Source organism: Lathyrus oleraceus, chromosome 2 (assembly GCF_024323335.1).
Source record: "Lathyrus oleraceus cultivar Zhongwan6 chromosome 2, CAAS_Psat_ZW6_1.0, whole genome shotgun sequence".
Lineage (NCBI taxonomy): Eukaryota > Viridiplantae > Streptophyta > Magnoliopsida > Fabales > Fabaceae > Lathyrus > Lathyrus oleraceus.
Window position 1 is genome coordinate 104,794,790 of NC_066580.1, and position 27,790 is coordinate 104,822,579.

The following is a 27,790-nucleotide window of genomic DNA, read 5'->3' on the forward strand; positions in this document are numbered from 1 at the left end:
ATAAGTCAACGTAATGTTCATTTTGTTTAAAAAACCCTCCTCCCATGCCAAAAGGAGGAGTGATGACATTGTTGGCTCATAAATACAATGATATTTTCATTCAGTAAATTCATGTTAAATGTTTGTTTTCCAATTATTTTCACTTTTTTCTTTTTGCATGAAATTGGTGATCACATAAAACCTTAAAAATAGAATAAAATCAATTTTTTTCATCTGAATAATGATTTGCCTTATTTGAATTCTAAAATCTCTTTATATCCAAAATCATTATGCAGGTTGATCAAACCCATTAAACATAATGATCCAACACCATCTCCCAACTTTGAGTTCCCTGTATTTGAGGCCGAAGAAGATGATGTTGAAGAGATTCCTGACGAGATCACCCGTCTACTTGAGCACGAAGAGAAGATCATTCATCCACATATTGAGAATCTGGAAACAGTCAACTTGGGGTCTGAGGATTGCATGCGAGAAGTGAAGATTGGGGCACTCCTTGAAGAGTCTGTGAAGAAGGGGTTGATTGAGTTGCTACGAGAATACGTCGACGTCTTTGCCTGGTCATATGAAGATATGCCTGGTCTGGATACTGATATCGTGCAACATTTCCTGCCTTTGAACCCTGAGTGCGTGCCTGTAAAGCAGAAGCTCAGAAGAACTCATCCCGATATGGCAGTGAATATTAAAGAAGTTCAGAAGCAAATTGATGCGGGGTTTCTGGTGACTTCTACATATCCTCAATGGGTGGCTAATATTGTGCCCGTGCCTAAGAAAGATGGAAAAGTCTGAATGTGTGTGGACTATAGAGATTTAAATAAAGCTAGTCCGAAAGATGATTTTCCTCTACCACATATTGATATGTTGGTAGATAATACAACTAAATTCAATGTCTTCTCGTTTATGGACGGATTTTCCAGATATAATCAGATTAAAATTGCACCCGAGGATATGGAGAAGACAACATTCATCACACCTTGGGGAACATTCTGTTATCGAGTGATGCCTTTCGGTTCGAAGAATGCCGGAGCCACGTATCAACGAGCTATGACTACCTTGTTTCACGATATGATGCACAAGGAGATCGAGGTGTATGTTGATGATATAATTGCGAAGTCGAAAAAGGAAGTTGAACATGTAGAGCACTTGTTGAAGCTTTTTCAGCGTTTAAGGAAGTACAAGCTTTGTCTGAATCCTAACAAGTGTACATTTGGAGTCCGTTCCGGCAAGTTATTGGGCTTCATTGTCAGTGAGAGAGGTATTGAGGTTGATCCTGCAAAGGTCAAAGCAATACAAGAGATGCCTGCGCTCAAAACTGAGAAGCAAGTCCGAGGTTTTCTTGGCCGCTTGAATTACATTTCCAGATTTATATCCCACATGACTGCCACATGTGCGCCAATATTCAAGCTCCTCCAGAAAGATCAGCGTCATGATTGGACAGAGGATTTCCAGAAGGCCTTTGACAGTATTAAAGAGTATCTGTCTGAGCCTCCGATTCTGTCTCCGCTTGTGGAAGGGAGACCATTGATCATGTATCTGACAGTTCTTGAAGACTCAATGGGTTGTGTCCTTGGTCAGCAAGACGAAACAGGGAAGAAAGAATATGATATCTACTACCTGAGTAAGAAGTTCACTGATTGTGAGTCTCGATACCTGATGCTTGAGAAAACATGATGTGCCTTGGCTTGGGCCGCTAAGCACTTACGCCAGTATATGTTGAATCATACGACTTAGTTGATATCCAAAATGGATACAATAAAGTATATTTTTAAGAAGCCTGCTTTAACTGGGAGAATTGCCCGTTGGCAGATGTTGTTATCTGAGTATGATATTGAGTATCGAGCTCAGAAGGCTATTAAAGGTAGTATCTTGGCTGACCACTTGGCACATCAACCAATCGAGGATTATCAGTCAGGTCAGTACGAATTCCCAGATGAGGAGATTCTGTATTTGAAAATGAAAGATTGTGATGAGCCTACGCTCGATGAAGGGCCAGAGCCTGGTTTCTGATGGAGCATGGTGTTTGATGGCGCTGTAAATCAATATGGATATGGAATTGGGGATGTGATTATTACTCCTCAGGGCACACATTTTCCTTTTACAGCAAGGCTAACTTTCAAATGCACGAATAATATGGCAGAGTATGAGGCCTGTATCGTGGGATTGGAAGAATGTATTGATCTTAGGATCAAGCATCTTGATGTTTATGGTGATTCGGCCCTTGTTGTTAATCATATTAAGGGTGAATGGGAGATGAATCAGCCTGGCCTCATCCCATATAGAGATTATGCGAGGAGGATTTCATCATTCTTTACTGAGGTTGACTTCCATCATATTCCTCGAGATGAGAATCGGATGGCAGATGCACTTGCTACACTTGCTTCCATGATTGTGGTGAGACTCTGGAATGAGGTTCCCAATATCACTATGATGCGCTTGGATAGACCAGCTCATGTATTTGCAGTGGAAGAAGTAAAAGATGATAAGCCATGGTATTCTGATATCAAGTGTTTTCTCCAAAGTCAGATTTACCCGCCTGGGGGATCTGTGAAAGATAGAAAGACTTTGAGGAGACTATCTGGCAGTTTCTACCTCAATGGCGATGTGCTTTATAAGAGAAATTTTGACATGGTTCTGCTCAAATGCATGGATAGAAACGAAGCAGACCTGTTAATGACGGAATTCCGTGAGGGTTCATTTGGTACTCATTCCAATGGACATGCCATGGCTAGGAAGATGTTGAGAGCAGGCTACTATTGGCTGACAATGGAGTCTGACTGCTGCAAATATGTGAAGAAATGCCACAAGTGTCAGATTTATGCGGATAAGATTCATATTCCCCCGACACTTCTAAATGTGATTTCATCACCATGGCCTTTCTCTATGTGGGGAATTGACATGATTGGCATGATAGAGCCGAAAGCGTCCAACGGTCACAGATTTATTCTCGTAGCAATTGATTACTTCACCAAGTGGGTTGAAACAGCATCATATGCAAACGTGACCAGGCAGGTGGTTGTGAAGTTTATCAAGAATCAACTCATATGTCGTTATGGTGTGCCAGATAAGATCATTATTGATAATGGATCTAACTTGAACAACAAGATGATGAAAGAAATGTGTAGTGAGTTCAAGATAGCACATCATAATTCTTCTCCTTATAGACCCAAGATGAATGGGGTTGTTGAAGTTGCTAATAAGAAAATCAAGAAGATTGTCCAGAAGATGGATGTTACGTATAAAGATTGGCATGAGATGCTGCCATTTGCTTTGCATGGATATCGTACATATGTCCGCACCTCAACAGGGGCAACCCCTTTCTCCCTTGTATATGGCATGGAGGTTGTGCTCCCAGTAGAGGTGGAGATCCCATCAATGAGAGTCTTGATGGAAGCCAAGTTATCTGATGTTGAATGGGTTCAGAGTCGTTATGAACAACTAAATTTGAAAGAAGAGAAGAGATTGACTGCCATGTGCCATGGTCATCTATATCAGCAGAGGATGAAGAAAGCCTTTGATAAGAAGGTCAAGCCTCGCGTATTTCGAGAAGGTGACCTCGTGCTCAAGAAAGTCTTATCTTTCGCGCCCGATTCCAGGGGCAAGTGGACACCAAACTATGAAGGTCCATATGTTGTTAAGAGATCCTTTTCAGGCGGTGCCTTGATACTTACAACTATGGATGGGGAGGATTTCACTCGTCCTGTGAATTCAGATGCAGTCAAGAAATACTTCGCCTAAAATAAAAACAGAATGGCTCGCTAAGTTGAAAACCCGAAAGGGAGGCTAAGGCAAAAATGAGCGTCTCGGTGGATTGAAAACCCGAAAGGGCGATCCAGGCAAAAGTTAGAGACATAAAAAATGAATATGTATCTCGCTAGATTGAGTACCTCACCCTGGGGCAATCTAGGCAAAAATTAGGGATTTGGCAAGTAACTGCATACTGGCAAGACTTTGTTCTACAACTGTCATCTGTCAAAGATTCTTGCTCAGTCATCGTCAACTGAAGCTTCAAATACATCGGATTCAGAGTTGGTGGAGAAATGGTCATTATGTTCAATGTATCCCTTTTCCAATATATATCACCAATTTCAAATTTGTAAAGATCCATGGAGTCTCGCCATTTGCAGACTACCATTCCATCAAATAAATTTGAGCTTTTATCCAATTATGTGCACTCTTATTTGTTTCTGTTCAACAAATATTTTGCATGTTTTAATTGATAAATATCATTGTTTTAAATAATTAAAATTCTCATAAATTGTTTTTAAACAAAGTGAACATTCACCATGACAAAAAGGATACTTGGGACGTCTTCAGTGCTCTCCCAAGGATGGTATGATCTCCAAAAGGGTAAGACATTTGTTCATATTCCCAGCGTACTTGTATCCTCTTCATTATATTTCAGATTATCTCCTCCACGAGTGCCGAAGAAGATGATGCCTCACCAAATCCCCAGAGAGTTTGGGAGTCTGGTCCTAATCTTCTAGCTCCCCAGTGACGCTGGATTTAGCATTTGTGTTATCAATTATATGGTTGTCATCCCTAGCGTGGATTGACCTAAAATCCCTTATAGATTGATAAATTGAATATTCTTAATTTTTTCAAAGAAGTTGGTTTTCCCTCACTTCAAGTTAGAAATCTCTCCGCTAGAGTTGGCAGGAGATCCCCAGCGTGACCGGAATTATCGTCAAGTTTGGTTTGTAGCTTTCCCCTGCGGACTTGTCTACCTTGATCTCCAGCAAATTTGCTCCTCGTGCATCCCCAAAAGGGTTGATCCCACTTTTACTCCCCAGTTCAGTCGTCAGCAGTGTTTCCCCAGTGGAGTTGTCTGATCAGAGCTTGTTTGTTATTTTCCTCCTGAGTAGAGCGGGTGTTGAAAATGTTTATTTTCTATCCCCAGCGGAGTAGTGTTCTCTTCTCCTCGGCAGATATGATTTACCCAGGAGTGCAAGGAAATGTGTTGGTGTTGGAACTTTCTGATTGGTGGTTGTTCCCCACAGAGTTTCATCCTTCCCCTGGTTAATTTCCCCAGTAGAAGGGCTTTCTACGAGGGATCGTATCCATGTTCGGTTCCCCAACCAAGATTTTGCCTGATTGCAGAATGGCGTGGGAACTTCTGAGGAAGATGTGTTGATTCCTTCCCAGTTGAATGGCTGGTTCTCCTTTCCCTGCATAGATCTTTGTTTCCTGGTATCTATTGCCCCATCAAATGGGATGTTCTCTAGTGGGCCTGGCTTTCTTTTTTGAGATGTAGTACGGATGTTTGTCCATTTGATTCCTGAACCTGGTTGTGTTAGATATGTCTGTTTGTCAGCATCAATCATAAATAAACCACACATATACATGCATAATTTTGACATTCAGATATTCATGTTGCATTTTTTGCCATGTATCTTTTTGTTTGATGTCTCCTGCTATTTGGTGATACATATTTCCCCAAGCAGATGATTATGTCTGATTTCTCCATATAGAGTCAACCCCGTAGGCAGAAAGTGTTTATCCTTTCTTCCACATTCCCCACTGAGTTATGACCTCGTGGATGATTGTTACTTCGGTTTCCTCCCAAAATATGTACTGGGATGGAGTTTCTCCCCTGAGATATATCCTCATTGGGTTGAGTCTTGTTTTATTGTGTCTCTCTAGTTTGTTCCTAGATTGACTCCTTTCGTTTGTCCCTCTGCACTTCCCCGTAGTGTAGATGAATGATTGCTCAATAACAAGTAAATCATCCATCTTTTTCCCGGCGGAGTTTGTGGCCTGCTACCCAGTAACCGGTGGTTGTAAGTCCTATCTCTGCGGTTTTCTACCCTCATACCGGTAGTTGTAAACCCCCATTTTATCCCCTTGCAGAGTTAACCTTATTTTGTTCATCCTAATCGATGGCGGTTACTCTTGTGTGGTTTTCTACCCAGTATCTGGTAGATGTAATCCCGCCTTGTCAACCGGTGATATGTCTCTGGGATGAGTGCTCTGATTAAGCAATTTATCCCCGGCGAGTCATCTTTCATTTACCCTTGTTTGGTAATGATTGGTTCTCCCTTTGATTGGTCATCATTTTATACCTAGTATTAGGTATCTCGATGTTCTTTCTTTTCGGTTGATTTATCCTTTATTAACCCAGTAACCGGTTGTGGATAATCTTCCATGCGAGTATGTTATCTATGTTCTGACGGTAATAGATAATATATCTCAAGCGCTCTTCAGTTGAAGTCTTTTTCTTCCCCAGTCGAGTAAGATTCGTATTTCCTTATGGAATCGAATGTCCATCCTGTAATCGAGTTTACTTTTTTAGCCCTCCTTTTGGATGATGAGTGTCTTGGAAATATTCCCCAATTCATGCTTGGTTGGTCACCTATTATATTCCCAGTAACCGGTATCCCTGGTGTTCCTTCCCTTCTGCTCCCCATTATGACTTTTTGTCCCCTATGGAGTCAGATTTCCTGAGTCGAAGTATACCTTTTTAGATCTTCCTCAGACGATTTTGGATGTTTGATATCTCTCACCCTCAACCCGGTTTTAGATATTCCCTCTCCCCGAGCGTGTTGTTCTCTCACTCTTATACCGATGTTTCGATCACATGTCTCCTTGAGCTTATTACCCAGTAACTGGTAATACCTCATTCTGTTGTTTCCTCAGATGAGTCCTCTTTTGGACATTCCCCAGCAAAGTCCCTAAGTTGGATTTTCCCCATCTGAGTCCGGATTTTCATCCGAAGTATCCTTTATGGATAGTTTTCGCTGTATTAGCATATTCCCCAATACATGCATCTTTGCGTCAACTCGAGTCTTTCCATTTATTTATTTTCATTGAATTCCCTTCGTGTCTCTCAGCAATTCCAAGTCGTGACCTGCTCACGCATTTTATTCCCTTTATTCCCCATTAGAGTCCTTAGAGTCTCTGTCCCATTTATGAGTGTATTACTCATATGGATTGTCAGTTTCTCCTGATTTCTTTTTCCTTTGTGGACACAAATCTCCGCAGAGTATTACCTTTTGCATACACACATTTGCATCATGAGGTCTCTTAGGGACCAAAATTCGTCTCTTCACTATTATTTAAGCCCATTCTACCTCGTCGAGACGAAGATTTTAACCTTCCCTTCTCCGGCTAGAATGACCTTAAATAGGGGCATCTGTAAGACCCTAATTTTGACCCTAAGATCCCTCATGGCCTCATATCATTGCACATTGCATTTTCCTCAAGGATCACAGCATCTTGGCTCCTTAACCCTAGGGTGGGAACTCTTGTGATTTGGTTTGAGATCACCAAGCATGCTTGAATTGTATATTATTGCTTTTCTTATGTTGTTTACTAACCAAAAGCACAAAAATATGTCACTAACATCTTTTGTTTTGTAGCTTGAGCAATCATGAGACCCAAGGCTCCCATGTGGCCCCATGTTCCTTAAAATGGCCAAGTGAAGGTGAAAGCAAGCATGAAAATGGTTCCCAAAGCTCTCATCTATCCTATAGGCCTCCCAAGTATCTCAATTCATCATTTTGATCAAAGCAAACCAAAGGGCTTGAGGTTTGTTTCCCAAGGAAACCCTAATTCATTTGTTCATCAATTGTGCCTTGCATTGCATGAGCTCAGTACACATAATATGCACGTCCATTTTGATTCTATTTGGTATCAGCTTGCAAATCCAAGTGGAATTGGGCCCTCCAGGCGCCTGTACAGGCCCATGCATGGAGGCCCTTTCCATCCATGCACATGAAATGCTCTTGCGTTCAGCTACATTTTGCTATAAATAAGGACTTTATGCTTCTCATTTTCTCAACCTAAGGGCACCTGTTATGCTGCACGAATCATTCCATAACCACACTCAAAGGAACTCACTCTTTCTTTCAAAATTTTCAGATCTAAATTTCAATTTCCTTGATTGATTTTTAGGTCTACAGTTCCTAAGCCTTGCTCACCTTAATCCATAGAACACACTGCAAGCATAAGCATCAAGAGATCGTGCTCTCAAGCTCCTCATTTCAGAGGTTTACATCCAAACTTGTTTTCTTCAAATCTCTTTTGTATATAGATTCTTTCTTGTTGTTGTTGGGTTGTCTGAAGTCCTCTCCATAGAGGCAATCATTTTGTGCTTTGAATTTTAAATTACATCAAGTTTCAGTTGAACACCATAAAATTCAAGCTCTAATTTCTTTCTCCATGGAAGTCTAGAGTGAAATTGGTTGGTACAGGGGTGATGTACATCACCCCAACTTTCATTTGATACCTGGATTGTGGCATTTGGTGGAGTTTTGATCTTTGCAACTTTTGGCCGGCGCCGAAAGTTTGGCTGGAGAAGACGGTGGTGTACACCACCGTCTGGTTCCCAGGTTGAATCATGGTCGTGCATTCTTATTTACAGATTAGATCTGAGTCACTCAATGTTATGATTTAATTAATGGCAAGGTGTGATTCAGTTGACTCACGTGCTTGGTAGGCGCGCGTTGTGATCCACATGATGCGCCAGCTCAATTAATGAGCTCCATCCAACGCCTCACGTTTTTTGCAATTTTTAATTTCAGATTTCATTTTCTTTTTATTTCTTTAATTCTATTTCAATTCAAAAAATCATATCTCCTTCATTATTAGTCCAAAAAATGTGAGACCAATTGCATTTTTCTTCTTTTAATTTCTAGTTTCTAAAAATGATTTTTAATACTTTTTATTTTATCATTTGATATTTTTTAGGAATTTTATCTTTTCTGGTTATTTTTAATTTATTTTAAATAGTTTTTGATATTCAAAAAATACAAAAATATTTTATCAACCTCTTTGAATGATGATGGATCTATGAAAAATATTCTTATCAATTTATTAATTGATTTGAGATTTATTTGAGATTTTAGTTCAATTAGGTTATTTTTATGCATTTTTAATTGATTAAAAATAGTTTTTGAGTTCTAAAAATGCTGAAATTTTTTGTCAAACTTTGTTTGACCTTTTTGAACTTAGGATAATTCACTTGGACTTTTCAAAATTGATTTGAAGTGAATTTGAAGTTTGACCTTTCTTTATTATTTTAATTCAAGTATTATTTTAATTTTGAAAAAATACCAAAAATATTTTATTTGTTTCTTGACTTCTAATCTTCATCTTGCTTCTGTTTACTAATGTTTGACCTTGATTTCATATATCTTTGGTCAATGCTTGTTGATTACCTCATTTCATTTCCATTAATGCACTTTATTATTCATCTTCTTCTTCTTTTTCTTCTTTTTCTTTTTGATCAATGAGTTAAAGATTGGTGGTTAGCCTTGATGTATGGGAGGTTTAACCTTCCTTGATTCAAATCTAATTCATCTTGATCATTGTTCAAGTGAATGGCTTTGCATTAAGGATAGGTTGCTTCCTAATCAAGCAAAGAACCTAAATCAATACAAGATCATTTCTCATCTTCTTTTGGCATGGCAAGTTGTAGGAGCTTGATTCACTAATCAAGATCTCTAACTTGTGTTATTTCCTATATTATTATTGACCGGCCTCAGATAGTTGTGACTTCTACATAAGTCCAATTACGATTGCTTAACATAGCGCTAAATTGCCTTATGGCACACTAATACTAACACTAACCATTAACCATTAACATTTAATTCTTGCACTTTACATTTATGCAATTTACTATTCTTGTACATATTATTCATTTGCTTTTGCCCTTTGCTCATTTGAGCACATGTTTATGTTAATGCAATTTGCCTTTTGCTCACTTGAGCATATGATTGTGTATATACTATTGTGCTTGTGTTTTGTTTTGATTGTTGTGCACCAAATGCAAAAAACGGACAAAAAGGACTTAGATTCTAGGACATTCCCTATGCAAAATGGAGTAAAAAGACCTTAATGATTGAAGATGGATTAGAAGGATCAAATCTCTAAACTCACTCTTGTCCATTCTTGATTTGCTTCATGGAACTTTTTGATGTGTATGCTTTTGTGCTAGGGATTCCTATTTTTAGCCAAATTGAAGAACCATTGTCATGTGCATCTAAAGTGAGAGATACAAGAGCCATTGGAAGATTCCTAAGAGATTTGCTTGATTGATTGATTGCTTGAGTATACACGTATTTGCTTGCTTATTCCAAAGGATGGAAGCTACTTGGATCATCAATATGATCTCTAGAAGGGAACTTCATTTGTGGTCTTATTTATTCTCCTTCATCTCTTGTATGTTTAGGACTGAGCCATTCTTTTTCTTCCCTCCACTCTAACCCAAGCCAAAACTTTTGTGCAAACATTAACACTTGTTTTCAAACATTAGAAACCTAAGCATTATGCTTTTGATTTTCAAACTTTTTTTTCATAACACTTATTTTGAATTGAATCTTTAAGTCAACTTTGACCATATTTTGTAAACACTTTTCATTGGTAAATATAACTCATCCAAATGCTTTTGTGGTTTCAATGGCCACTTTCTTATCAAAAACTTTTCATAACCTTTAGCTATTAGGTTTGAGTTATCCTTGAGGTAGATATAATACTCACCTATATCCTTAGTGATGGACAATGAGTCTTCCATGCTTATTATAGGGTTAACCCCTCACTAGCATGTTGAAGCTATCCTCACATGGTGGATTTGTGGTTTTAGGTTGAGTTTTCTCCCTTGGATAACAAAAGACCTTAAGGCTTTTGGACCAATCAATTCACCAACTTGTTTTGAGATTTTTACCCCGAACTACGAGGTTTTGATCCTAATCTTTTTTAATATGGTACGTAGGCAATGGGTTTATCCATTCAAACACAAAATTGTAAATAATTTGTACATTCTTCTCTCATCTCCCCAATCATGTTTGCACAAACAAATTTTCACAAAAATACCAACCTTACAACAAGTGTGAAAAGGGCTCCCTAGGAGTACCTAGGATGTTTTGGGTGCTTAAAACCTTCCCATTGCATAACCAACCCCCTTACCCAGATCTCTGACATTTTTATTAGTTTTTGATTCGATAAAACTTCTCAGTTTTTGTTCTCTTTCTAACCTTTCCTTTGGATAAATAGAAGTGCGATGGCGACTCGAATTGTATGGTTTACTTTTGATTTAGTCAATAAATCTAAATGTAACGAATACCCCGCTACAATAACAAAAATACCTGAAGTTGAAGTCTCTACTCCATTCTTCTTATCTTCCAGGTACTTTGGGCAGTTTCTCTTCCAGTGTCTGGTCTTACCGCAATGGAAGCAAGTGTCTTCCTTTGCTATGCCTCCACTAGGCTTCAAAGCAAGAGCAGTGGGTTTGAGTTTGGAAACTTCCTTGCCTTTCGCTTTACCACCCTGCTTGGTGGGTCTTTTGTTCCGTCTCTTTCCTTTTCTGATCATCAGAATGGACTTCCCTTTTGACTTCAGATTTTGCTCAGCAGTTCAGGAAGAGTTTTGTCCATATCATTCATGTTGAAATTAAGGACAAATTGATTTAAGCTATCTAGAAACGATTGCAAGATCAAATCAGTCGCAAGTTCCTTTCCGAGGGGAAAATCCAACGTCTCAAGGTTCTCCACATACCCAATCGTCTTGAGCACATGAGGACCTACAGGGGCTCCCTCAGCTAACTTGCCTTGAAAAAGGGCTTTTGAAACTTCAAACCTTTCATGCCTTGCCTACTCTTGATAGAGCATCTTAAGGTGTTCGATCATATTGAACACTGCCATGTTCTCATGTTGCTTTTGCAACTCTGAGTTCATGTTAGCTAGCATGAGGCAAGCAGTTTCATTAGCATCACCGACATGCTTCTTATAAGCATCTCTTTTTTCCTTAGGTGCAGAACTAGGAGGTTCATCTTTAGGAACTGGTTTCTCCAAGACATACAACTTTCTATCATGCTTGAGGACAATCCTTGGATTTTGGTGCCAATCCTGAAAATTTGTCCTAGATAATTTTTCCTTATCAAGGATTGAGCATAAAATGTTGTTAGAGGTGTTCGTTGTCATGGTAATCTACATGAAAAATATGAAAATATAAGTATCACTAAAATAACATATTTAATTAGGCCTTTAATTAAATATTCTCCCACTATTTTACTCAAAACAAATGACCCTCATCATTTGATTCAGAAAATCCCGTTAGAAGATTTTCAAGTGGGTCGAGATCCACATTTCACTTTGTTTTAAGTACGCGTAGGCGGATTACAGAAAACTGGGTTATTTAGGTAGGAACTCCTTCCAATTGTATCTAATACAACTCTCGAATATTTTAGCTGGGTGAATAACTCCTTATTCCAATCCATCATATGGATCATTTCCAACTCTTGCTTCTAAACTTATATAATATTATTATAATTTGTTTAGTTAAGTTTGACCCATTATTTTAGCAATTGGATATTACAGTTATCCCATCGCACCTTACTAATATAGAACATGCACCTCGCGTAGGCGAAACCTACATTATTTGATACTAGTCTTGATGAGTGCTAAAACTTGTAAAGCATAAACTTACTATTTAATTTGAGGGAATTTGCAATTACTCTGATCTCACCGTCTTATTTATCATATAAATCGTCTCTCACATGCATCAACATACATTCACATGCATCAACATACATACAAAATGAAACAATTATAGCCCCTAGCGCAATTATTCTCCCAAGCCAATGAGAGAACCTAAGCTAACCTAATAACGATCTAAGCTTCTCCAAGCAAGATCTTCAAGGTTATCCTCCTTTGATATTGTATTCTTCTCTTTCTTCATAACATTACATTACATAAAAAAACTCATTTTACATACGAGGGAGTGAGATGAGAAAAGAAGTTACATCAAGAGATTAAAAGAGAGACACGACACGCAGGTCGTATTTTAAAACCCCAAAACAAAATAAAGGAAAACTAAGACCATAACCGACCACCACAAGACAATAATAATAAACACATTATTATTATTAATTTAAATTCCGTTAATTAAATAAACCAAATTAAATTTCAGCGACCGATCACACTACATAGAGTTAGCCGGGGGTTCCGCTGCCCGGTCAAAATTTTAATGAACAATTCATTTGAAATCGACATCGATTTTCGCATCAACACTTGATACTTTAAAGCACAACACTTGCGCAGTCACAACCCTAATCGCATAACTCTTTGATAGCACAACCCTTGTACCGTCATGAACCCTAATGCAACAATTTCATACCGTCAAACACACCTCGATTGTTAATTTAGTATGATTGATCAACATGTCATTGCTTCACCATACATTCGTCGGATTCCGAAGCAAATGACCATTGATCGCTCAAAGGAAAAAAATCATTAAGTGTTTGAATGAACGAAATAGAAACAATATATCATATATACCGTATTTTACATCAGAATTACTTATATCATATATATAACTTAATCGATGTATCGCTGCTTCACCATACTAATGTCGAATTCTGAAGCATAGTCAACATCAATCATCCAAATCATACACACATGATGCTAAATTCAATTGTTCGTTTATTATTTGATTCATCCTATCTTTTAATCGTATTAATACAGAAAACCAACAACTATCAGATGCATGGTTTCGTAAGTGGCTCTGTTACCACTGAAGGAGAATAGCGATCCAAAACACAGTGGAAATTAAAATTTTCTCCTTTAGTGATCCTTACGAATGGGCATGATCAATGATAGAATCATTACCTCTTGTGGCGATTGAAACCTTTGATGCAGATCTAAGGAGCGGTCACAAACATTAAAAGGTGACAATGCCTCTACTCAGTCCACATGAACGGATTCCTTCAGTCTCAGTGCTAGCTGTTACGAATGAAGGCTTTGAGTGAGAGAGAGAGAGAGAGAGAGAGAGAGAGAAAAACGAAATTTCATCTGAACAAATGCTTCTTCACAAGGGTTATATTTATAAAACAACTTGTGCGGGCTGTAAGCTAAAAATCCCATTTAAGTGTATGTGGCCCATATCTTATGATATACCAAAATCACTTAAGCGCGTGGTACCTTACCATATTTCGTATTCTACTTAAGTGCATCATACCTTACGATGTTCTACAATTCACTTAAGTGCACCGTACCTTACGATGTTCCTTATTTACTCTATCTCTCATCAATCCGTCCTTTTGTGTGTGACCCTGTAGGTTTTCGCGACATTGGCAATTATATTAAATCATGTATTTAACATAATAAATAGTGAACGATATCTAGCAACACATCACTGCTATCCAAGACACAAAATGTCATGTGATCTGACAAATCCTTTTGTGATAATACTTGTGTGTACAATTACCCTTTTTCCCTTATATCTGTATTGAACACAAGGCATTGACTGTGTCATCCTTGTCCAGTTCAATGTTGGGCCCGTAGACATTTATCCTGTTACGCAGGATGGGCAAACTCCATCTAGGTCCCTCATGTCCCTCATCATGCTTCGTGGGGTATCCATCAACTCTCTTTATGGTCATCCAGTTACATGAAATGTTTGATCAGCAATAAAGCACTTGACTCCACATCTATGGTCCATAGTGGTTTCAGGTCGAAAGGTGGTATACACCACTAACACCATGAGAATAACTTATGACACTTTGAATAGCATTTTATATAGTATTCTCATAGTGGGTCAATCCAGTATAAATATTACTCCTAATATTCATACCTATGTTTAATAATTCATAACTCCTTATCCATGATCCATGAGATGTAATCATCAGTCTATATACATAATAGTCTTAATGCTTTAATGTTATCCCATTTCATAATAAAGCTCGACTATAGATACTTTAATAATAGTGTCCTTATGTTTAATGGGATCTCATGATTAAATCACACTTGATACATTAAACGAACTAGCTATTCTAGTGACTTTATTAAACAAACATAACAAAGAAAAATCCTTTTACTATTAATAAATAATTCGATACAAGTACCAAAAGTATTGGCCTCTAGGGCTTACACCAACAGCCACATCCCCACTTACCGCTTTACCTAAGCCCTTGAAGTGGTATGTGCACAATCACAAATAATTCTGAATACGTGATTAGTACTCAACAAAAAATAGGACTTTTTGAGCAAAGGTTCCTCACCAAAAATAGGACTTTTGGAACAAAGGTTCCTCACTAAAAATGTTAACAAATTCTCATGATATCATATCAATTCTCATGGCATCATAGCATGATCCATTGTCATTACATAAAAACACACATGTTTCATACAAAGCATATTGATTCATTTATCAGATGAATACTCGTCCACGATACGCACCTAGGTACCGTTGCGCCCAAGCATCACTGTACACCCATTTCCATAACCTAGATTATCTTTCTAAGTTATTAATCAAGTTAGTCTCCTAGGTTTCCTCACTCATCTTCATAAGGTTTTAAAACATGTTATTTCACAATCAAACATCTAACCAATTCATGGAGTGCTCATTAGCATAGAAAATATCATACATGAAACATACATAGTGGCATAACATGTCACAGTAAACCCTTGGCATATCCGACTCACGTCATACTCATAAGTATCTTAGGTTATTCAAGTTGTCATACACAAACAAGTCAAACATGATCAAGCATACAATCATTAATATCCTCTATCAAGCATTATTGATTAGTTCATGGTCTTTCATCACCATGCAACATCTCATTAGATTAGCTTCCCAAAGCTTCAAGTCTCATATCAATTTGGTTCACAGTTATTGAGATATGGTGGAAACAATAACCACATATTTTAACTTAACTAATATTCCAGGTTAAACCCATCCAATTCTAAGAACAAAATTAGTTCTACAATAGATTCCAGGATTTTGATGATAACAAAGGATGAAACCAAAAATGCCACCCTAACGAAATTTCACTAAGTGTGCAGGACTCTGAACAGAAACAAAGGAATCTAATCACTTTATCAGATACAAACTCTGATCAGATACAAAGTACTAGAAGATCAGAAGCATCTGAAGAAGAAGTGCGCTCTAGAAATTCTGACTCTGAGCAAAACAGGACAATAGAATACCAGAAGCTCTAAACTTCCACTGGACTCAACTCTGATGATATAAAAGACCAGTACTCTCAGAAGCTCTGACGTAACAACAACGCATCTCCAGTTGACACAGAAACTCCGAGATAACAAAGACTCTGATGAAGATTCTCCAAATCCAGAAAGAGTAACGGAAAGAACTTCTTCAAATGGAAAGAAAGTATTTTTTGGAAAGAAGTTATTCAGGGAGACATATTGGTTATGGCAAGAAACACAGAAGTAATGACATTGAATGCTCATCAAGGGCCAATATTCTGTCAATACTCCAACGGTCCTTTCACCACTATATAAAGGACAATATACTTCAGTGAGAGATACACAACAACGCACAGAAAATTCTTTACATTCTCTCTTAGTTTTTCACGAGCTGTTGCTCATACGTGAAAACACTTACTTACTTATCCTGTTGTAATATTTTCTTACTCTTAGAAGCATTCTCGATTACAAATCTATTATTGCTAAATTGTTTTTGTTCCTCAAGTGACTCTGCGTAGTCTGTATACTTGGGAGGACTAAGAGATCACTCTCTTAGACGTTTGGTTGTATTAATATTTTAAGATTAGTGGATTAAGTCCTTTTTGAAGGCGAAATCACCTTGGCCGGGTGGACTGGAGTAGCTTTGTGTTATAAGCGAACCAGTATAAAATTTTGTGTGTTCTTACTTTTGAAAAAGCTTTTATTTTCCAAAACAATTCAAAGCCCCCTTTCTTGTTTTTCTCACCTTCACCAATCTCATGTAACTCGACCGATTAATGTTAAATTAATGCGTACACATCATGGTACAAGTCATAATACATCTAAGGTGGTATAGAAACACGAAATAAGTGGTTTTTAGCAAAACAAGGTTGAACCAATCGATTGAGCTAGGAGTCAATTGATTGCATGAAGTTTTTGTAAAGTATGTTTCACAAAATTGCTAGGACCAATCGATTGGTCTGTCATGTCAGTCGATTGACATGAGTAAAAACTCAATTTTTCTTCCCAGAAACATGGAACAATCGATTGATTGACATCTAGTTCCAGAACCAATAGATTGGCTCTTCAGTTTTCTTCACAAATTCATCTTCTAAACATTCCCTTTTCCAATTTCAACCACTCCAATCCATACCAAGATATATATGATCGGGAAAATAGCAAGTGTACTATGTTACCGATGTAGTTTTAATGGAATTTATCCCACAAGTATCGAATCACAAGGATTGCGTTAGAAATACGAAATAGTGACGATTATCAGTTGAACAAAAGTATTTAGTTGAATTTGTTTAGAATAACTTGTGCACAAGAACGAATTTAGAATTTAAAATTGACTTTCTATGAATTAAACAAATGTTAGGGATTGGTGTATAATGTGTAGGGTAAGTGATTTCTTTAGATAAATTCAACAGGTTCATATGCATCTATCACTGATTCTCAAGTTTACTTTTCCCTAATTCCTTAGTGAAAAAGACTTTAATCTCTACCCTAATCTTTACTTCCGTTCAAATTAGTGTGAAGATTAAGCAATTAGTTATCAAGAACTATTCTAGTTATTGTGAAGAAACCTTATACCTAAGTGAGATCTTCACAATATTATCATTCACCAAACCTTTAACGTTACTTTCCAGCTTTTTACGTTAAATAAACTCATCCCTATGTTCCCAATGGCATAAGCAAACAAATGATTAAATGATAAAATTGATGCAAAAATATTCAAACGTTGAATTCAAAACAAAGAGATCAATATTCTTAAACCCTAACACATCATTGACACCTCCCTAACATTGGAGGATTTAGCCTCTCATATTGTAGAAAATAGACATGTTCAAGAAATTAGACATTACAGTGAGTTTTCAAACGATGATCTTCAATGGTTGGTCACCTTGAATCTCCCCGTCGTGAATTCTCTTGTTTCTTCAATCTTCTTCAGTGTAATCTTCTTTCCCAATTTTGCAAAAAGTCCCCTTCTCCTTCTCTTTCCTCAGTTTAAATAGTCTAGGTAAAATCCCCAAACCAAAATACCAACAATGCCCCTCCGGATCCAAAAAGCATAAGAAAACCCAAAATATGGAATTCTGTTCGCGCACTCTGCACGGGCCGTGCCAATCCTGCACAGGCCGTGCAGCTCCCAGATTTTCTTCAAAAATAATTCTGCTTCAGACCTTATTGCACGGGCCGTGCCAACCTGCACGGCCGGCCGTGCAAACTCCCTGTTTTTTGTATGGGAGGGGAGCATCCATCCTGCACGGGCCGTGTGCTGCTGCACAGGCCGTGCGGGTCTTCATGCTTTTGTATTTTCCAGTCCTTTTTTATGTCTTCTCCCCTTTGGCACGTCCGTTGCCTCTTTGCTCAAGCTGCACATACACAAGACTACCGAAAACAAGCATCACGCATAGAGAACTCAAATTAAAAAGATAATAACACCAAAACAACTCACTTTACTACCTAACATTGCAACTAACACATTAATCAACGAAAAACAAAACAATGCGGAAAAAAACATAAACATACCATAACATTGTTACCGAATTGATCGACTTATCAACAAAAACAAGACTAAAATCTAATAGAAATGGTGACCGATCACAACCCCAAACTTATCTCATTGCTTGTCCTCAAGTGATGCAAGCGACATATGCAAAGGTCACCCTGAATTCATTCTTTCCACAACCACCAATGTTATTCGCCACTGTTCCTACCTTCTTGATTTGGTTTCTGATGACACTAACCAGACTCTTGCTGCATTTCCACATCAAAGTATCTCAGTACCTGCAAGCTTTTCTCACTTCTCACACATTCTCTCTTGGTTAAAAGTGTTTCGCTCATACAATCATGATATGCAATATCGACTCTTGAATTTGAATCAATTCTACTTTCATAACATTGACAGAATACACACACTTTATGAGGACTTTCTAGTTGTAACTGGGCTTAGGACAGGTGGGATACACAAGGAAATGGACAGCTAGTGGTTTATTTGGTTCGGTACTCATGTCATGCTTCTCGTGTTTGTGCTCACTTAGTGATCTCGGGGTGATTTCTCAAACTTTTTATTCACTCAATTCTTGAGTTTCTCTTTAGAACAATGCAAGTGTTGTCTTTTTTTTTTCAGTCTTAGATCACTCGGGTATCTTAGACTATACTTTTTTTCTTTTCTCTTTTTTTTTTTCATTTTTCATTTTTTTTCTTTCTTTCTTCGCCTTTCTTTTACACGTATCACCCCAAACTTGAATTATTGCACACTTTCAAGAAACACCACATTCGTACTAAACAAGGGTAAGGAGTGTTTGGCCAATGGTTTATACATGTGGTTGAAAACAAACAAATGGATACAGGCTCAACAGGGTTAGCAAAGGATAAAATTAATGAAAATGGATGGCTAAAAGGCTCAGGGGTTTTAAACAAACAAGTGCCTCAGTATGTGTCCTCCAGTCAAGTCGTGTCTATAGAACGGACGCAAATTCAGAGGGATAGAGTCATACCTGACGAACTCTCATGATGCTTATCTGATGAATTTGGCTTTTTGTGATCTCACCATGTGGGGTAAGCTTACAGGTTCCAAAACACTCCGAGTGTCATGCAGCTCCTTCCCGTATCAGGTACACCATCCACCAGCCCGGTCAAGTATCGACCGCAGCGTCCAACTTTCAATTGGTGGTACCACTTCCAGGGTGCCTTGGGAGACAAATTGAGGTTGTATTCTCATCCACTAACTATCGATCTGTCAGTTTCCAGTCTCTGTCAATCAAGCCTGTAACAATTACGGTAGACGCAAAAACATAACAAAAAAACGAAAAACATAACAAAACAAAACACAATAATAAAATAAAACAACAAAACAACAAACAATGAAAGGACCCCTCCCACACCTAAACTGAACATTGTCCCAAATGTTTCAGCTTAAGTGCAGAAAGGACTTACTACTGAGGCGGTGGGAATTGCAGCATTAACTGCTGCATCATGCGCTGAATATCACCAATAGCAACTCCCTGTCGGAGCTGCTCCGCCACCATGTTATCAATCTGTGTCCCCTGACGAAATAGCTTTGTTCCTTGTCGAGCTTGTTCTGCCTCAAACTGATCCATCCGCATTTGTCCGGCAGCAGAGGATCCTTCACCGTGCTGACGAGGTCCTCTCGGTTAAGGAGCCATACGCTCCTGAGCAGGTGCCTCTGCATCTCCCTCCTGACCTGCAACAATATCCTCATCATCCCCCTCATCGGGGTTGACAGCAACATACAACCAGTTCTCATCATTAGAAATAGCAGTGCGGTTAGGATTAGGTAATTGTAAGAGAGTTCTATTTCGACTGAGCAATGCATAACCATGGGGGCTTATTTGCAACATCAGTTGTTGGCATAATGCCTTCAAATCCACTTTGCTCAAAGACTTAAGGGGTTCTTCTCCATCCATAGCGATTCGGCAACCGCAATGATCAGCAATTTGAGTACTTAAACCCCCAACAGAGATAGCACCCTTAGTAGCCTTACCCATGGCCGTCAAATGATCTGCGACAAATGCTGCAACATTAACAGGAACATCATAGATCATAGCATGCAATAAATATAATTCCCTTTTTGTAACTACCCCCGTACTATCACCTCTACCAAACATAGTGTAAGCTAAGCCCTTATGCGCATAACGGAAACAAGGATTTTGTATCCAGGATGCTTTAGCACTACGTGGGTCATAAACAGGTAAACCGGTGATAGCAGCCCAAAATACATGTCTTTCAAAATCAGAGGGTACCATGCCATGTCCGACTAATGGAAGTTTTAAACATTGCCCAAGTTCAATCAAAGATAAAGAATAATCTTCATTGTATAGGCGAAATGTCATGGTACCAAAATACTTTGTGGAGGACCCGTTCCATTGTCTCTCCAAATTGAAATCCACGGTGCTTAGAAATTCTAAGGTTAAGCGCTCGTATGTCGGCACTTCATTAAACATAAAATTCAGAATTCCTCCCGTGTTATACAATTGGACAACATCATCAAAAATTCCCATAGCACGCATAGTTTGATCACAGACATACCTGGTGGGCAACAATGTACGTTTACAAAGTACCCTATACCTCTTAACGTGTTCTTCTGCCTCAAACACAATCCCATGGGCATTGGGTTCTCGTCGTGCTCGCTGTCGAGGCCGAGATGGCTCTGCCACCGCTTTTCCTTTATTTGCTCTCTTTGGGGGCATTTTCGTCACCTACAAAAAATGTTAGAAACAAAAACGAAAATTTGAAACAAATAAACCGGTGGCTGCGTAGAGAATGATGAGGGGAACAACTTTTGTGAAGGGAGTTTATGAATGGAGGGTTTTGTGATGGGCAAATTGAGGTTAGAAGTTGGATAACAATGGAGGTTTTTGTGTTTTGAGAGAGAAAGGGGGTTAGGGTTGCTGCAAAGTGAGAGTTATGAGTGAAAGAGAAAGTGGGAAGTGATATAATCCGTGTGGGGTCCACATCCCACCGGATTTTGAAATAAAAAATTTTCAAAAATTCTGGGGTCTGCACGGGCCGTGCCAACCTGCACGGCCGGCCGTGCAAAGCCACGGCTTTTTGTATGGGGCAGAATTCTGGAATTCTGCACGGACCGTGTCCCACTGCACGGGCCGTGCCAGTCTGAAATTTTTGAATTTTTTTTCGTTTTCTTAATTCTCAATGCTTCTCCACTCCAACCTGAAATTGAAAACAGCAGACACCAAAAAAGAAACAAGATAACAAAACACAAAGTACTATAATATAGAAACAAAATAAAAATGCGAAATTAAAATGTGTGGGTTGCCTCCCACAAAGCGCTTCGTTTAACGTCGCATGGCTCGACGGGACACCTCATACTCAGATGAGTTTAACAGTTTCAATTGGTCCCCCTTCACCGGGATCATATGGTTTCAACCTCTGACCATTAACCTTGAAGGTGTCGCCATTCTTCTCATTTAAAACACCAATACCACTTTTATGTTTCTTCAGTACCTTTTCATCTTCTAATTCTGGTGAAGCTCTCAGATCCTCCCACCTGCGTGGGTCGTATTTCCTCCAAGGGGTTTGTGTATCCAGCATAGCAAGCACTTCTTTTTCTTTTTCCTCATCCTTCTCCTCCATCTCTCTGACCGACAGACTAAGAACTCTTTCTAACGGTAATTCAGGAAACTTTCTTTGAATTGTGCTAGTTACAATTTGATCAATCACTTCCACGGAGTGGTTTGTACACATATTCTCTTTATGTTTCATAGTATCTCGGATATCAATTCTGAGCTCTTCATCATACACCTTTAGGGTCATGGTACCTTCCTCCATATCTATATTGCATCTCCCTGTTTCTAAGAAAGGTCTGCCCAGAATCAGAGGTATCTTTCATCTTCTGGCATTTCCAAAATTACAAAATCAACAGGAAAAACAAATTTATCAACTTTGACCAGAACATCCTCAACTAACCCAAAAGGTCTCTTCACTGAGTGGTCAGCAAATTGAAGTGTCATTCTGGTATCTTGAACATTTCCAATTCCTAGCTTCCTGTAAATAGACAAAGGCATAAGGATAACACTAGCCCCCAAATCAATCAGCGCCCTTTTAAAGGACCTATCTCCAATGGTACACGGGATAGTCACAGAACCTCTATCTGGCTTCTTCACTGGAATCTTCATACCCTGCAAAATAGCACTACAAGTTTCAGTTAGTATAACAGGGTCAGCGTCAGTTGTGCGCTTCTTGGAGATGATGTCTTTCATGAATTTCGCATAGATAGGCATCTGCTCGAGTGCCTCAGAGAATGGAATATTGATTTCTAATTTCCTGAACAACTCCATGAATTTCTGAAAAATTTTCTCATCTTGCTTCTTCTTTTTGTTTCTTTGTGGGAAAGGAAGCTTAATGATGGGTTTTGGTTCAGGGAGCTTTTCTTGTACCACCGGCGGTATTACAATTTCTTCCTCAGATGGTGTCTTGTTTTCTAAGATTTCCAGGTCCACTTCAAGCAACTGATCTTCTTCTTCATCCTTCTTCTTACGATCTTCAACATATCTTCCGCTTCTTGTTGTTACCGCACTCACATTATGGTGCTCCCTCGGATTTGTCACTGTTGCACTAGGTAATGCGCCCGATGTTTGAAAATTTATTATCTGTTGTGCTATCTGACCCAATTGAATCTCCAGATTTTTAATGGATGCATTGGTGCTCTTCTGATTATTCCTGGTCTCCTCCTGAAATTGCATATTCTGAGTTGCCATCTTCTCTATAGCAATCTCCCAATCCGCTTTCTTCGGTATTTGTTGTTGATAAGGTTGCTGTTGCGATTGATATTGTGGTTGGTAAGGTGGTTGTTGTTGTGGAGGTCCTTGGTTCTGAATATTACCTTGCTGATCTTTCCAAGAGAAATTAGGATGATTTTTCCACCCCGGATTATATGTATTTGAGTAGGGATTATTTTGCCTCAGGTAATTTATAGCTTGCACTTGTTCTGTGGTTGCAACACAATGCATGGTAAAGTGTGGTCCACTACAAATCTCACAAATCATGGTCGGAACCGGTTGAACTTGAGCAACAGTCTGGGTACCTAAATTCATCGCTTTCAATCTTCTTTCAACCTCAGCAGCAATCTGGTCTTCCATTTTCACTACCTGATTTGCTAATTTCAAGTCAATTTTTCCCTCCGGCTGATTCACAGTACGGTCATATAATTCCAAATGCTCATTCGCTGCAATAGCTTCGATGATCTTTTTGATACCGGTTGCTGTTGTAAAATTAGATGAGCCACCAGCAGCTGTATCAATGAGTTGCTTAGTTCTCATCTTCAGCCCGTTTACAAAATTCTGCATTTGTTCAGTTTCATCCAGATTATGTGTAGGACATGCAACTAAACATCTCTTAAATCTTTTGTATGCATCTCCAAGTGTCTCTCCGTCTTTCTGTTTAAAATTCACAATGTCATACCTCTTACGGATATACACAGAAGTTGGAAAATACTCGTTCAAGAATGCTGTTTCCATTTGTTGCCAAGTAGTAATGCTTCCTGTGGGTAGGGAATAGAACCATTCCTCAGCATCCTCAGATAACGTGAATGGGAACATGACCAATCTCTTTGCCTCTTCAGAATGCCCATCAATTTTTAATGATGTAGTCATAGTCAGAAACCTCTGCAGATGCTTGTTTGCATCCTCATTGATCTTTCCTGCAAAAGGTTTGCTTTCTAACTGACGGATAGTTGAGGGGTGTAACTGGAAGTGAGCAACATTAACAGGTTGGTTAACAATGGTCAACCGCACTGCTGGGTTATTCTATCTGCCATAGTCACCTAAAAGTCTTTCCGCTGGGGGTGGGTCTGCAGCCATGTTTACAGTGTCTGGATGTGAATTTGTGTCTAACTCAGATTTTTCGGAGTGAACAGAGACTGGTGTGCCAGGTGTGACCGGTTCTTCGGTGTCAGAGTTTGCCAGTTTCTTTCTTCTAGCTTCTCTGAGCTTTGCGCGCAATGTTCTCTCTGGTTCTGCGTCAAAATGAAAATTAGCTGAGGCCTTACCTCGCATAAACAAGTTAGACAAAATTAGTAATGATAAAATCTAATAAATAATACAATTTTAATTGCTTGGCAATAAAATTTCAATTGATAATTGATCAATTTCGTATTTTTGGCAATCCCCGGCAACGGCGCCAAAAACTTGATCGGGAAAATAGCAAGTGTACTATGTTACCGATGTAGTTTTAATGGAATTTATCCCACAAGTATCGAATCACAAGGATTGCGTTAGAAATACGAAATAGTGACGATTATCAGTTGAACAAAAGTATTTAGTTGAATTTGTTTAGAATAACTTGTGCACAAGAACGAATTTAGAATTTAAAATTGACTTTCTATGAATTAAACAAATGTTAGGGATTGGTGTATAATGTGTAGGGTAAGTGATTTCTTTAGATAAATTCAACAGGTTCATATGCATCCATCACTGATTCTCAAGTTTACTTTTCCCTAATTCCTTAGTGAAAAAGACTTTAATCTCTACCCTAATCTTTACTTCCGTTCAAATTAGTGTGAAGATTAAGCAATTAGTTATCAAGAACTATTCTAGTTATTGTGAAGAAACCTTATACCTAAGTGAGATCTTCACAATATTATCATTCACCAAACCTTTAACATTACTTTCCAGCTTTTTACGCTAAATAAACTCATCCCTATGTTCCCAATGGCATAAGCAAACAAATGATTAAATGATAAAATTGATGCAAAAATATTCAAACGTTGAATTCAAAACAAAGAGATCAATATTCTTAAACCCTAACACATCATTGACACCTCCCTAACATTGGAGGATTTAGCCTCTCATATTGTAGAAAATAGACATGTTCAAGAAATTAACATTACAATGAGTTTTCAAATGATGATCTTCAATGGTTGGTCACCTTGAATCTCCCCGTCGTGAATTCTCTTGTTTCTTCAATCTTCTTCAGTGTAATCTTCTTTCCCAATTTTACAAAAAGTCCCCTTCTCCTTCTCTTTCCTCAGTTTAAATAGTCTAGGTAAAATCCCCAAACCAAAATACCAACAATGCCCCTCCGGATCCAAAAAGCATAAGAAAACCCAAAATATGGAATTCTGTTCGCGCACTCTGCACGGGCCGTGCCAATCCTGCACAGGCCGTGCAGATCCTAGATTTTCTTCAAAAATAATTCTGCTTCAGACCTTATTGCACGGGTCGTGCCAACCTGCACGGCCGACCGTGTAAACTCCCTGTTTTTTGTATGGGAGGGGAGCATCCATCCTGCACGGGCCGTGTGCTGCTGCACAGGCCGTGCGGGTCTTCATGCTTTTGTATTTTCCAGTCCTTTTTTATGTCTTCTCTCCTTTGGCACGTCCGTTGCCTCTTTGCTCAAGCTGCACATACACAAGACTACCGAAAACAAGCATCACGCATAGAGAACTCAAATTAAAAAGATAATAACACCAAAACAACTCACTTTACTACCTAACATTGCAACTAACACACTAATCAACGAAAAACAAAACAATGCAAAAAAAACATAAACATACCATAACATTGTTACCGAATTGATCGACTTATCAACAAAAACAAGACTAAAATCTAATAGAAATGGTGACCGATCAATATACCATCATGAATCCATGCTAAAACACATGAGAACCATGTTATAATACAATAATCACACAAAATAACATAATATCAAGAACAAAATGAAGCTTCATTAACATTTTATTATCAATACCCACAATATCATAATAACCTAGTTTCCCTTCATGAAATTCTTACCCTCCCAAAGGCTAACTCTATCTAAGAACTCACCTTGGTTTGACGATGAAGATGATGAAATAGATATGAAGTTGGTGATGATGATGATGAAGATGAGATGATGGTAAGGATTTGGTTTGATGGTTGATGTTTCCATTTCTTCTTCAAGTTTCCTCTTCTCTCTTTCTCTTATCCATTCCTATCCTTTTCTCTTCTTTTCCCCTTTACCTCTTCTTTTCTTTTTTCTTTTTGATATCTCTCTTTCTCTTCCCGTCTGCTCTTCCTTCTTATCCACTTATTCTTTCTTTTCCAATCACTACCACACAATATACACACATAATATATAATTATAACATATAATATCAAGTAGTAATAAAAATATCTCGATTGATATTTTATCTTCCAGTACCAATTGACCAATTATTAATGTTACCAAAAATTTCCTCTCTTGTACTTATTAATATTGGTCTGTCTCTTTTATTAATAATTAATTTCATCAGAGTTCACTGGTTACTCTATTGGTCCCAACTGACAATATTTAGAGCACATAGGAGATTTAATTGTTCCAACGGACAAAAGATAGAGTACATAGGAACTCAATTGGTCTCAACTAACAACTAATTGAGCATTTAAGGGAATATGGGATATTACATTCTCCCCCCTTAAATTGAAATTCTCCCCCGAATTTCCTCCACTCAACAAATAAACTCTTCTTGTATCACCGTCCTAGGTCAACACTTGACTTCTCTCCGATTTCAACCTCTGACATATTCATTCTTCCAACTTATTTTCCTTGGCAAACTTCTTTCTTGTGTGAACTCCCAATACTACATAATTGCTTGAACCACAAACCACCATTCAATTCTACATTACCTGAATCACAACTCTTACTGAAACTTTAACTGAGCCACCTGGTTCCCCTTACTTTCACAACTCTGAAGAACAAATGGTGAATGAGATTTGAACTCTTAGATTAGCATTTTTTTAAAGGACTGAACTTACGTAAAATTGCTTATATACTGAGATTCTCCATTCATAATATAACACGTGGAGTTAATGTTCCTCTTTTTAATAAATAAATTTATGACAAACTCATGCTTTGGTGGAGGATCTAAACGTGACATTAGGTTTTGGACATATGTCACCTTATAAATGGAAAAAAGTACAAATAGTACCATTGAAACTGCACCTAACTTTTATCCTTTTTAAATAAAAAATTAAATTACAAAAATATTTAAATTTATAATCTTATATATATATATATATATATATATATATATATAAAATTTGGGATAGATATATTCATTAATGTTATATTATGAATGGAGAATCTTATTATATAAGCAATTTTACGTAAGTTTAATCCTTTAAAAAACTGCAAATCTAACAGTTTGGATCTTATTCACCACCAATTCTTCATTCTATGTTTTTTAGACACATTGTAAACTTATACTACATTTATCCCAAATTATAAATCATTTCGCCAAAAATATTTGTCCCAAATTATAAGTCCCTTTACAATTTCAATACAACATTAATGACTTTTTCCCAACATAACATCTATCATTTATTACTATCTCTTTATACAAATTCTCAGAAATATATATATATATATATATATATATATATATATATATA